Below are 8,294 nucleotides of genomic sequence, written 5' to 3' on the forward strand. Positions count from 1 at the left end.
TACACTGTACACTGGTCTGAGCCGAGCAAGGGGGCAGATACACTGTACACAGGTCTGTGCCGGCCAAAGGGGGAAGATACACTGTACACAGGTTTGTGCCGGGCAAGGGGGCAGATACACTGTACACAGGTCTGAGCCGAGCAAGGGGGCAGATACACTGTACACAGGTCTGAGCCGAGCAAGGGGGCAGATACACTGTACACAGGTCTGTGACGGGCAAGGGGCAGATACACTGTACACAGGTCTGTGCTAGTCAAAGGGGACAGATACACTGTACACAGGTCTGTGCCGGGCAAGTGGGCAGATACACTGTACACAGGTCTGTGCCGAGCAAGGGGGCAGATACACTGTACACAGGTCTGTGCCGGACAAGGGGGCAGATACACCGTACACAGGTCTGTGCCAGTCAAAGGGGACAGATACACTGTACACAGGTCTGTGCCGAGCAAGGGGATCAGATACACTGTACACAGGTCTGTGCCGGGCAAGGGGGCAGATACACTGTACACAGGTCTGTGCCGAGCAAGGGGACAGACACACTGTACACAGGTCTGTGCCGGACAAGGGGGCAGATACACCGTACACAGGTCATTGCCAGTCAAAGGGGACAGATACAGTGTACACAGGTCTGTGCCGGGCAAGGGGATCAGATACACTGTACACAGGTCTGTGCCGGGCAAGGGGGCAGATACACTTTACACAGGTCTGTGCCGGCCAAAGGGGGCAGATACACTGTCCACAGATCTGTGCCAGTCAAAGGGGACAGATACACGGTGCACAGGTCTGTGCCGAGCAAGGGGGCAGATACACTGTACACAGGTCTGTGCCGGACAAGGGGGCAGATACACTGTACACAGGTCTGTGCCGGGACAAGGGGGCAGATACACTGTACACAGGTCTGTGCCAGTCAAAGGGGACGGATATACTGTACACAGGTCTGTGCCGGGCAAGGGGACAGATACACTGTATACAGGTCTGTGCCAGTCAAAGGGGACGGATATACTGTACACAGGTCTGTGCCGGGCAAGGGGGCAGATACACTGTCCACAGGTCTGTGCCGGGCAAGGGGACAGATACACTGTACACAGGTCTGTGCCAGTCAAAGGGGACAGATACACTGTACACAGGTCTGTGCCGGACAAGGGGGCAGATACACTGTACACAGGTCTGTGCCGGCCAAAGGGGGCAGATACACTGTACACAGGTCTGTGCCGAGCAAGGGGGCAGATACACTGTCCACAGGTCTGTGCCAGTCAAAGGGGACAGATACACCGTACACAGGTCTGTGCCGGGCAAGGGGGCAGATACACTGTACACAGGTCTGTGCGAGCAAGGGGGCAGATACACTGTACACAGGTCTGTGCCGGGCAAGGGGGCAGATACACTGTACACAGGTCTGTGCGAGCAAGGGGGCAGATACACTGTACACAGGTCTGTGCCGGGCAAGGGGGCAGATACACTGTACACAGGTCTGTGCCGAGCAAGGGGGCAGATACATTGTACACAGGTCTGTGCCGGGCAAGGGGGCAGATACACTGTACACAGGTCTGTACCGGGACAAGGGGGCAGATACACTGTACACAGGTCTGTGCCAGTCAAAGGGGACGGATATACTGTACACAGGTCTGTGCCGGGCAAGGGGACAGATACACTGTACACAGGTCTGTGCCAGTCAAAGGGGACGGATATACTGTACACAGGTCTGTGCCGGGCAAGGGGGCAGATACACTGTCCACAGGTCTGTGCCGGGCAAGGGGACAGATACACTGTACACAGGTCTGTGCCAGTCAAAGGGGACGGATACACTGTACACAGGTCTGTGCCGGACAAGGGGGCAGATACACTGTACACAGGTCTGTGCCGGCCAAAGGGGGCAGATACACTGTACACAGGTCTGTGCCGAGCAAGGGGGCAGATACACTGTACACAGGTCTGTGCCAGTCAAAGGGGACAGATACACTGTACACTGGTCTGTGCTGAGCAAGGGGGCAGATACACTGTCCACAGGTCTGTGCCAGTCAAAGGGGACAGATACACTGTACACTGGTCTGTGCCGGGCAAGGGGGCAGATACACTGTACACAGGTCTGTGCGAGCAAGGGGGCAGATACACTGTACACAGGTCTGTGCCGGGCAAGGGGGCAGATACACTGTACACAGGTCTGTGCGAGCAAGGGGGCAGATACACTGTACACAGGTCTGTGCCGGGCAAGGGGGCAGATACACTGTACACAGGTCTGTGCCGAGCAAGGGGGCAGATACATTGTACACAGGTCTGTGCCGGGCAAGGGGGCAGATACACTGTACACAGGTCTGTGCCGAGCAAGGGGGCAGATACACTGTCCACAGGTTTGTGCCGGGCAAGGGGCAGATACACTGTACACAGGTCTGTGCAGGGCAAGGGGTCAGATACACTGTGCACAGGTCTGAGCCGAGCAAGTGGTCAGATACACTGTACACAGGTCTGTGCCGGGCAAGGGGACAGATACACTGTACACAGGTCTGTGCCGAGCAAGGGGGCAGATACACTGTACACAGGTCTGTGCCGGCCAAGGGGGCAGATACACTGTACACAGGTCTGTGCCGGGCAAGGGGTCAGATACACTGTACACAGGTCTGTGCCGAGCAAGGGGGCAGATACACTGTACACAGGTCTGTGCCGGGCAAGGGGTCAGATACACTGTACACAGGTCTGAGCCGAGCAAGTGGTCAGATACACTGTACACAGGTCTGTGCCGAGCAAGGGGGCAGATACACTGTACACAGGTCTGTGCCGAGCAAGGGGATCAGATACACTGTACACAGGTCTGTGCCGGGCAAAGGGGCAGATACACTGTACACAGGTCTGTGCCGAGCAAGGGGGCAGATACACTGTACACAGGTCTGTGCCGGGCAAGGGGGCAGATACACTGTACACAGGTCTGTGCCGGGCAAGGGGTCAGATACACTGTACACAGGTCTGTGCCGAGCAAGGGGGCAGATACACTGTACACAGGTCTGTGCCGGGCAAGGGGTCAGATACACTGTACACAGGTCTGAGCCGAGCAAGTGGTCAGATACACTGTACACAGGTCTGTGCCGAGCAAGGGGGCAGATACACTGTACACAGGTCTGTGCCGAGCAAGGGGGCAGATACACTGTCCACAGGTCTGTGCCAGTCAAAGGGGACAGATACACCGTACACAGGTCTGTGCCGGGCAAGGGGGCAGATACACTGTACACAGGTCTGTGCGAGCAAGGGGGCAGATACACTGTACACAGGTCTGTGCCGGGCAAGGGGGCAGATACACTGTACACAGGTCTGTGCGAGCAAGGGGGCAGATACACTGTACACAGGTCTGTGCCGGGCAAGGGGGCAGATACACTGTACACAGGTCTGTGCCGAGCAAGGGGGCAGATACATTGTACACAGGTCTGTGCCGGGCAAGGGGGCAGATACACTGTACACAGGTCTGTACCGGGACAAGGGGGCAGATACACTGTACACAGGTCTGTGCCAGTCAAAGGGGACGGATATACTGTACACAGGTCTGTGCCGGGCAAGGGGACAGATACACTGTACACAGGTCTGTGCCAGTCAAAGGGGACGGATATACTGTACACAGGTCTGTGCCGGGCAAGGGGGCAGATACACTGTCCACAGGTCTGTGCCGGGCAAGGGGACAGATACACTGTACACAGGTCTGTGCCAGTCAAAGGGGACGGATACACTGTACACAGGTCTGTGCCGGACAAGGGGGCAGATACACTGTACACAGGTCTGTGCCGGCCAAAGGGGGCAGATACACTGTACACAGGTCTGTGCCGAGCAAGGGGGCAGATACACTGTACACAGGTCTGTGCCAGTCAAAGGGGACAGATACACTGTACACTGGTCTGTGCTGAGCAAGGGGGCAGATACACTGTCCACAGGTCTGTGCCAGTCAAAGGGGACAGATACACTGTACACTGGTCTGTGCCGGGCAAGGGGGCAGATACACTGTACACAGGTCTGTGCGAGCAAGGGGGCAGATACACTGTACACAGGTCTGTGCCGGGCAAGGGGGCAGATACACTGTACACAGGTCTGTGCGAGCAAGGGGGCAGATACACTGTACACAGGTCTGTGCCGGGCAAGGGGGCAGATACACTGTACACAGGTCTGTGCCGAGCAAGGGGGCAGATACATTGTACACAGGTCTGTGCCGGGCAAGGGGGCAGATACACTGTACACAGGTCTGTGCCGAGCAAGGGGGCAGATACACTGTCCACAGGTTTGTGCCGGGCAAGGGGCAGATACACTGTACACAGGTCTGTGCAGGGCAAGGGGTCAGATACACTGTGCACAGGTCTGAGCCGAGCAAGTGGTCAGATACACTGTACACAGGTCTGTGCCGGGCAAGGGGACAGATACACTGTACACAGGTCTGTGCCGAGCAAGGGGGCAGATACACTGTACACAGGTCTGTGCCGGCCAAGGGGGCAGATACACTGTACACAGGTCTGTGCCGGGCAAGGGGTCAGATACACTGTACACAGGTCTGTGCCGAGCAAGGGGGCAGATACACTGTACACAGGTCTGTGCCGGGCAAGGGGTCAGATACACTGTACACAGGTCTGAGCCGAGCAAGTGGTCAGATACACTGTACACAGGTCTGTGCCGAGCAAGGGGGCAGATACACTGTACACAGGTCTGTGCCGAGCAAGGGGATCAGATACACTGTACACAGGTCTGTGCCGGGCAAAGGGGCAGATACACTGTACACAGGTCTGTGCCGAGCAAGGGGGCAGATACACTGTACACAGGTCTGTGCCGGGCAAGGGGGCAGATACACTGTACACAGGTCTGTGCCGGGCAAGGGGTCAGATACACTGTACACAGGTCTGTGCCGAGCAAGGGGGCAGATACACTGTACACAGGTCTGTGCCGGGCAAGGGGTCAGATACACTGTACACAGGTCTGAGCCGAGCAAGTGGTCAGATACACTGTACACAGGTCTGTGCCGAGCAAGGGGGCAGATACACTGTACACAGGTCTGTGCCGAGCAAGGGGATCAGATACACTGTACACAGGTCTGTGCCGGGCAAGGGGGCTGATACACTGTACACAGGTCTGTGCCGAGCAAGGGGACAGACACACTGTACACAGGTCTGTGCCGGACAAGGGGGCAGATACACCGTACACAGGTCATTGCCAGTCAAAGGGGACAGATACAGTGTACACAGGTCTGTGCCGGGCAAGGGGATCAGATACACTGTACACAGGTCTGTGCCGGGCAAGGGGGCAGATACACTGTACACAGGTCTGTGCCGGCCAAAGGGGGCAGATACACTGTCCACAGATCTGTGCCAGTCAAAGGGGACAGATACACGGTGCACAGGTCTGTGCCGAGCAAGGGGGCAGATACACTGTACACAGGTCTGTGCCGGACAAGGGGGCAGATACACTGTACACAGGTCTGTGCCGGGACAAGGGGGCAGATACACTGTACACAGGTCTGTGCCAGTCAAAGGGGACGGATATACTGTACACAGGTCTGTGCCGGGCAAGGGGACAGATACACTGTACACAGGTCTGTGCCAGTCAAAGGGGACGGATATACTGTACACAGGTCTGTGCCGGGCAAGGGGGCAGATACACTGTCCACAGGTCTGTGCCGGGCAAGGGGACAGATACACTGTACACAGGTCTGTGCCAGTCAAAGGGGACGGATACACTGTACACAGGTCTGTGCCGGACAAGGGGGCAGATACACTGTACACAGGTCTGTGCCGGCCAAAGGGGGCAGATACACTGTACACAGGTCTGTGCCGAGCAAGGGGGCAGATACACTGTACACAGGTCTGTGCCAGTCAAAGGGGACAGATACACTGTACACTGGTCTGTGCCGAGCAAGGGGGCAGATACACTGTCCACAGGTCTGTGCCAGTCAAAGGGGACAGATACACTGTACACTGGTCTGTGCCGGGCAAGGGGGCAGATACACTGTACACAGGTCTGTGCGAGCAAGGGGGCAGATACACTGTACACAGGTCTGTGCCGGGCAAGGGGGCAGATACACTGTACACAGGTCTGTGCCGAGCAAGGGGGCAGATACATTGTACACAGGTCTGTGCCGGGCAAGGGGGCAGATACACTGTACACAGGTCTGTGCCGAGCAAGGGGGCAGATACACTGTCCACAGGTTTGTGCCGGGCAAGGGGGCAGATACACTGTACACAGGTCTGTGCCGGGCAAGGGGTCAGATACACTGTGCACAGGTCTGAGCCGAGCAAGTGGTCAGATACACTGTACACAGGTCTGTGCCGGGCAAGGGGACAGATACACTGTACACAGGTCTGTGCCGAGCAAGGGGGCAGATACACTGTACACAGGTCTGTGCCGGGCAAGGGGTCAGATACACTGTACACAGGTCTGTGCCGAGCAAGGGGGCAGATACACTGTACACAGGTCTGTGCCGGGCAAGGGGTCAGATACACTGTACACAGGTCTGAGCCGAGCAAGTGGTCAGATACACTGTACACAGGTCTGAGCCGAGCAAGGGGGCAGATACACTGTATACAAGTCTCCATCAGGCAGGAGGCAGATACATACCCTGTGCCGTTCGTTGCACTGTCGAGTAGCTGGGACAGGAGTAGAGTTCCACACCTCATTCCTGGACCATGTGAGCAGGTGACTGGCCTCAGCCGTCACCGTCAATAATTAATGTCCCATGACCCAATTCCCAGCTGATTGTGGATAAAGCTCGGATATTGTACAGAACTGATGGAACTAAAGACTTACTGATTCAGGGGTCAGAGACCTGGGGCAAGATTTTCTGAGCCCCCGCCGGGTCGGAGAATCGCCGGGGGCGGGCGTGAATCCTGCCCCCACCGGTTGAAGAATTCTCCGTCACCGGATATTCGGTGGGGGCGGGAATCGCACCACGCCGGTTGGCGGCCCCCCCCCCCCCCCCGCGAATCTCCTGCACGGATGGGCCGAAGTCCCGCTGCTAGAATGCCTGTCCCGACGGCGTAGATTAAACCACCTACCTTACCGGCGGGACAAGGCGGCGCGGGCGGGCTCCGGGGACCTGGGGTGGCCTGGCCCGCGATCGGGGCCCACCGATCCGCAGGCGGGCCTGTGCCGTGGGGGCACTCTTTTCCTTCCGCCTTCGCCACGATCTCCACCATGGAGGAGGCGGAAGAGACTCCCTCCACTGCGCATGCGCGGGGATGCCGTGAGCGGCCGCTCACGCTCCCGCGCATGCGCCGCCCGGAGATGTCATTTCCGCGCCAGCTGGCGGGGCGGAAATCAGTCTGGCGCGGGCCTAGCCCCTCAAGGTTAGGGCTCGGCCCCCCAAGATGAGGAGGATTCCGCACCTTTGGGGCGGCCCGATGCCCGACTGATTTGCGCCGTTTTTGTCGCCGATTGGCTGACATCGCGCCGTTTCCGGAGAATTTCGCCCCTGAACCTTGTTCAGACATGGAGTAATTCTGCAAGTGGACCTTTACAGGTACACAGAGTGTGAGAGACGGCAACTCACTCAACAGGAACAGAATTGGAGCCAGCTTCAACCAACATTTTGCATTCAGTTCATGCAAAGCGTTCAACACAGTTAGATGTGGGTTTCTTTAAATGACTGCTCAAAGTGCATTGACCAGGGGGATTTCCTTTCTTAACCTGCAGCCCAGTTACAGAGCAGGGGAATTATCCTGACTCACCGTGCGTTGGAAGGGATTGGGCTTGGTGAACAGGCAGTCCCACAGACTCTGCTTCTGTCGGAGTGGGTGGCAGAGGGGCTGTGATGATGTTTTGCTAATTCCTGTAAAAGATCACTGCCCCCCCCAATCCCACACCTCTCACAGTTGCCATGAACCAATGGCACACATCCATGGCCTGAGCCCTGCTGTTGGCAACCCTTTGCTTCCTCAGAGAGAGTTGGAGGACGGTGGTTGTGATGGTCGTATGGCAGATGGAGGGGGGATGGGAGGGAGGGGTATGGGCAGAGACAGGATTAGTTAATGCGCTGGAGACAGATTCAACTGTACACACCATGCAACCATCCTTCAAAGCTCAGAATGGAACATACTGTCCTTGTCCTGGTCCTAAATATTCGACACCTTCTCAGTCACTTACTGTCCTCTCATGGTCCAAGCTATAACAGCACGATGCATAAGCATTACAGTAGTTTAACGTCCTGCTAACTAGTAACGTAAATAATAAATATAGTAGGGTGATTCTCTTTACTGTGCAGAACAGCCTCCATAGAAACATGCTTTTTATTCTTTCACAAGATGTTGCCGTGACTGACTAGACCAGGTTTATTTGCCTGA

This window comes from Scyliorhinus torazame, chromosome 8, assembly GCF_047496885.1.
Source record: "Scyliorhinus torazame isolate Kashiwa2021f chromosome 8, sScyTor2.1, whole genome shotgun sequence".
NCBI lineage: Eukaryota > Metazoa > Chordata > Chondrichthyes > Carcharhiniformes > Scyliorhinidae > Scyliorhinus > Scyliorhinus torazame.